The following is a 5,974-nucleotide window of genomic DNA, read 5'->3' on the forward strand; positions in this document are numbered from 1 at the left end:
GAGGCTTTAACCCACTGAGCCACCCAGGTGCCCCCACAATTATCGTTCTACTTCTTTATTCTCATCAGGCAACAGCTAGTGTTTACTGAGTACATACTGGGTATTACATTAGGATCAACTAAGATTGCTGCATTTTAGAAAGACAGAGTTTGGGTACATGTTTAATTGCATGAAACAACACATCTTGAACAATGTTAGACTATTAAAATACTGATGATAAGAAGAAAGAGGAAGAGGAAGCAGAAAGGCGGGAGAAGGAGGAGAGAGAAGAGGAGTAAGTTTGAAAGATAACACAACAGAGCTCGTGTTTTTGGTAAACCCCAACAACTCCTACTGATTTCTTCTTGCAGATCAAAAAATTCAGAATGTACATAAACAATGACTCCCGGAACACTGAAAAAATAAAATAAAATTTTAAAAAATTTCAGAATGTATGTCAGTCAGGCATGTTTGGACAAAAGTCAGATGGAAAGTCAATGTTAGGGTGCCTTCGTGGCTCAGGTCTTGATCCCATAGATCAAGATCCCATAGAGTCTGTGGGATTAAGCCCCGAATTGGGTTCCCTGCTCAGCCGGAAGCCTGCTTCTCCTTCTCCCACTCTCCCTGCTTGTGTCCCCTTTCTCACGGTGTCTCTCTCTGTCAAATAAATAAGTAAAATATTTTTTTAAAAAGAAAGTCAATGTTTATATCATTAGTTACATGACTACTTGAACTTGCTATGACTTCTATTATAAAACAAATAACTCAATTTAATTAAAGCTAATAGCATTTTACTAGGTTTTAAGGGTATCAGGAGCTACCACCTCTGTTTTCCAGGCATGTATTTATGTAATTTCAGTTTCATAGTATGCACAAGGTTCTTTTTTAATACTTACAATGATACTTTCTGCAAACGTTTTAATTTACTGGTTGAACCATGGCTTTAGTGACTCTTTTGTTTATATCTAACTGAATTTCAAAAGTTATAGAATGACATTTATAGTATTTACCTCAAAAAGGTGGATTTTTCTACCGCTATTATTCCTTTTCTGTTCCAAGCAAGACAAAAGTCCAAGTTGATCTTAAAAAGCTGGAAAGATGTACTTTTAATTACATTTTGTCTATGTGTTACTTTTAAAGATTTTTTTTAAAGTATTTTGTAGATACTAGTCTAGTACTTTACCTTGCCTTTCCAGTTTTGATTTGAATTTATGACCTATAATTAAATGCTTTTAAAGATTTTTTTTTCCTCTATACTGGGAAAAACTGTGGCCATATGGGTGTGTGGAGGGATCTGTGACTTCTGTCCATTGAGTACCTACCATGAGCTGTATTTCTTCTCCATATCATGTAATAATGTCATACTCACAAAAGCCATTTGATATAGACGCTACTCATCCCCTCAGTTTCTTGTTTAACAGATAAGAAACTGAGGTCCGGGTTGAGGTTTGGGTAGATTAAGTAATTTGACCAAGGACAACACAATCCCCAAGTAGACTCAACCCACTCCCAAATGGCTCCCAAACCTTCTGAGATGTTGCCATCCTTCCAAAGGTGAAGACTTTTTATTTCACCTTATGAGATGCTGATTTTATTTTATTTCATTTCATTTTATTTATTTGAGAGAGAGGGAAAGAGAGAGCATGAGTGGTGGGAGGGGCAGAGGAAGAAGCAGACTCTCTGCTGGGCAGGGAGCCCAAGGTGGGGCTGGATCCCAGGATCCTGAGAGCATGACCTGAGCACCCAAGTGTCTGGAGATGGGGGTCTTAAAGTTATAGTTTGAAAGGAGATGAGACACAAATTTAATAAGCCTAAATGTTTTCCAAAATAATCTTCTTAAAGCTCTCGTTACATGTATGTGCACTGGAGTGTTCTCCCATTGGGCCTGAATGGGCTTGAATTGGGCTTGCATTGGGCTTGAACTCTAATGAGCAGGACTCTCAACTAACAAACATCAGAGTTGTAAACTTTTGAAGCATTCCACTTCAGTTTTACTTGAGTCCCAGTAAGGGCAGGTAGAGGGAGGTGTTGCTATAGGCCAACCATGGCCAGATGGCTATGACTCTTAAGAAGGGACGAATGGGGGAGGGGGACGCCTTGGTGGCTCAGGTGAGTGAGCATCCAACTCTTGATCTCAACCCCGGTCTTGATCTCAGGGTCATGCATTCGAGCCCCATGTCGGGCTCCACGCTGGATATGGAGCTACTTAAAAAAGGGGGGGAGGGAAGAATGCCTGAAAAATGAGTGCCCTGCTTTGTGGCAAAGGATTAGGAAATATGGGCTTGTCTAGGTGGTGCCATTTCCAAGGTCACCTACCACACAAAACATAGGGGTCTTGTTTCCTTATGCTATGGGTGCTTGGAGTGAGCCTTCAACTCTGTCAGAGCATGGGAGTGGGTTAAAGAGAACCAAACAGGTGGTCTCTGATTCCTCTGGCCTACTTAGGAGCCATCCAGAATAGTCTCTGTTTCATTATGTATCCAGTGAGTCATTTGGACTCTGAGGCCTTTCATTTTCACTAGCCTGGGTACCCCATGCTTAGCAACACACTTGGAACCCACATTTTGAAAAACATTTTAAATGTCTGAGCCTTTCGATATTTTGAAATGGAGAAATTTTACTTTTTTATGACCATTTTTAAATGTCAGAATGAGTCGGTCTATTCTACAAATGCCTGTTCTACTAAGAAACTGCCTTGGGAAAAAATTGCATTTCAAAAAAATTACCAGAGTTCGCAAATTGACAAAATTTACTTTGGGAAGCAAGTTGAAAGTCTTTTGTTCTTGGCAATATTAATGACAGAACCAGATAAGCTGCATATACAGCCTGATGAATTTTTTTAAGAGGTCCATCATTCATATAGTTAAACAAGAAGGAATTTCGTAGGAAATTGTAGATTCAAAATCATGAACTGTATGGATGCAAACCCGCTCTATTTTAGATTAACTATTGAGCCATAAAACTCCAGTTCTGATTTATAAAATGTCAGCACACATCATGAATACACATGGTATCAGAATCACCAGAAGAAAAAGGATGAAAATATCCAACATTTTTCATCATAGAAGTGTTTACTGCAACACGAACACAGGGAGAAGACTTTTATTTTATTAACAGGAAAAATGTGTTTTTCTTTAATCGCAGTAATTCCTGTTAGCATTATCTGGTAGGTCTGACGGTATTTAAATTCTTTTTAAAGATTTTTTTATTCTTTTATTGACAGAGAGAGACACACAGTGAGAGAGGGAACACAAGCAGGTAGAGTGGGAGAGGGAGAAGCAGGTTCCCGCTGAACAGAGACCTGGATGTGGGGCTCGATCCCAGGACCCTGGGATCATGACCCGAGCCAAAGGCACACGCTTAATGACTGAGCCACCCAGGCACCCCAGTCTGACAGTATTTAAATACTATTTTTCAATACATAAACTATATAAGGTAGGTCATTTATTTAATATAGTAATTCATGATCTTTTTAAAATCACAGATCCCTTGAGGGAAATGATGAAAGCTCTGGATCCAATTTTCAGGAAAATGCATATTCACACAAAATTGTGCCCAAAATTGCTGGTGATTCACAGACTTCAGATTAACAACTCTATATCTATGAATGTCTAGGAGCTATTTATATCTTTAAATACATGTATATTTCTTAAATATTATATATCATATAATATCATATATAGCCTCTGCGACAGCTTGGGTTTGAGACTAGTTTATAGAGGAAATCACACTCTAATGTTATCATTTATTATAAATTAAGCTTACAGGAAATAAAAGCTAATTAAACTTTATTGTCTAACTGGTAAGATTTCACTGATCTCTGATGGATAATGTAATCATATAATAAAAAAACACTAAACAAAGAAAATAACACCTTCGTAATGAGCAAATTTGGAATATATTAGAATTTGAGAAAACTGACTTTCATTTAGCATAATACACCAAAAATGTATGAAGCCAAGAGAATATGAAAACAAAAGAAAGGGGCACCTTGACAGCACTCAGTGGAGTACTCAACTCTATTTCAGCTCAGGTCATGATCTCAGGGTCATGAGATTGAGCCCCCACATTGGGCTCTGCACTCCACTCAGGGTGTGCTTAAATTCTCTCTTCCTCTTCCTCTGCCCCTCCTACTCATGCTTTCTCCCCTCCTTCCTCCCTGTCCTTTTCTTTTATAAATAAATAAATTCTTGAAAAAGAGGAAAGAAAAGTCTAGTTTGCTCAGTTTTAGCACCAGTGATTTTAGGATGCTAACTAGTCCTTAACGCTCTGCTTGGCTGTGACGTTTGAACCTGTCTCATCACAGGGGCAAGGGATTATTTTTTCATTCCACCCTTTCACTCTGTCGAAGACATCCCCTTACCTTCCATGAAAACATGGATTGTCTCCGCTCAAAAGCTCTCCTCAAAAGTCTCCCTTGACATAGTGCCACGCACCACTGCAGGGTAGCCAGAGTGCCTTCCAGAACAGAAAAGCTTGGAGAAAGGAGGACCACCATAACTGGCATGTCTGTGGGTGGAAATACTGGTTCTTAAAGGAGCTGGTTCATCTGATTCATCTTTCCATCTTTCCCCCATGACAACTCCATGGTGAGTCATACAGCAAGGAGGCTGATTGTAGAAACACACACACACACACACACACCTCAAATTATAAGGTTCCAGAACTTCAGCCTTACACATAATGCACACTGTGTATAATGGTCTACGGAAGCCAATACTCTTCCTGCAAAGAGCAGCTGCTCCATGTTTTCGCAGGGAAATTAAATTCTTTTCTTGTTGCTTTTTTTTCCCCTGTAAGTTAGAAGCAAGCACTTGCCACCTGGACTCTTTCTGGTCTTCAGCTTCTGTTTGAATGCTAAAACAAGCCTCGGAGGCCAGTGGATTAAAAGTATGCTCCAAAGCCCAGATTAGAAATAAAAGTGAGGTTTGTTCTTGTTTTACTCATATTACTGAAATAAAGCCTTCACCGGGTGTAGCTTTATGATTCCAGGACCACACTGTGGATTCAGTCAACACCTGAGAAGACAGCCAACTGGATTACCTAATCCTGTATGCTTATTTCCTTCCTTTGCATCCCTCCCAAAATTACACATGCGGCATATGAATGTGCTTTGTATTTGTGTGTTGTTACTTGTGACCAACCAGATTATATAACACCTTTGTGGTCATAAATTATACAGATCCTTCTTTCATAAATCATTTTACTAGGTCCTCAGGAACACATTGTTGCTTTCATTGAAATGGAAGGCCAATAGGCGATTTGCTTTTAAATGAGTTTACAAAGAGCATGTAGACCATGGGCTGTTTTCGTTTCTCAAGTAGACCATGCAGAATTAAAACTATGCAAGTCTTTTATGAAAAGTGAACAAAAGTTCAGAGAAACAGTGTGGCTCATGCAGGTCCCTAGCAAGCTCTCACGCTCAGCTCTTTCTAAGTCTTAGGAATTCAACAAATATTTGACAAGAAAGATGGGGAAATGGCTGAAGAGAGAGTTATCTCAGCCTTGCAAATGGATTTTTTCAAAATAATTGCCTGCCGTAAGTTAATTAATGGCAGTAAAGTTTACTTGAGCATTTTCTATACACATTAATATCACATCAGGAAAAGAGTTTCTGAATTCTGCACACCACCCGAGCTAGACTGAGAGGGTCACATTATTCCCAAGAGCTACATCCTAAAATGCAAAGACCTACTCTTTATCACTCTCGATTGAGACTGATAGAAGCCTCAATGGGAAATGTAATCAGTGAACACTTCACATATTTCGGGGGTTCTCAAGACACTCATCCACTAATGGTACAGTGAGTTCTAGATCCTAGCTCACCATCCCCTCCGACTGACCAGAACCTGACTCCTAACACAAAAATATATCCTATGCCTGTGTCTATATTCATTTTAGCATAGGAATAAGGAAATGTACAACATATTAAGTATATATTTAAGAAAATGTAGGAATAAGGAAATGCGTGCAGCCTGGGTTGCTGTAGGCCATG

This window comes from Meles meles, chromosome 14 (assembly GCF_922984935.1).
Source record: "Meles meles chromosome 14, mMelMel3.1 paternal haplotype, whole genome shotgun sequence".
NCBI classification, from domain to species: Eukaryota; Metazoa; Chordata; class Mammalia; order Carnivora; family Mustelidae; genus Meles; species Meles meles.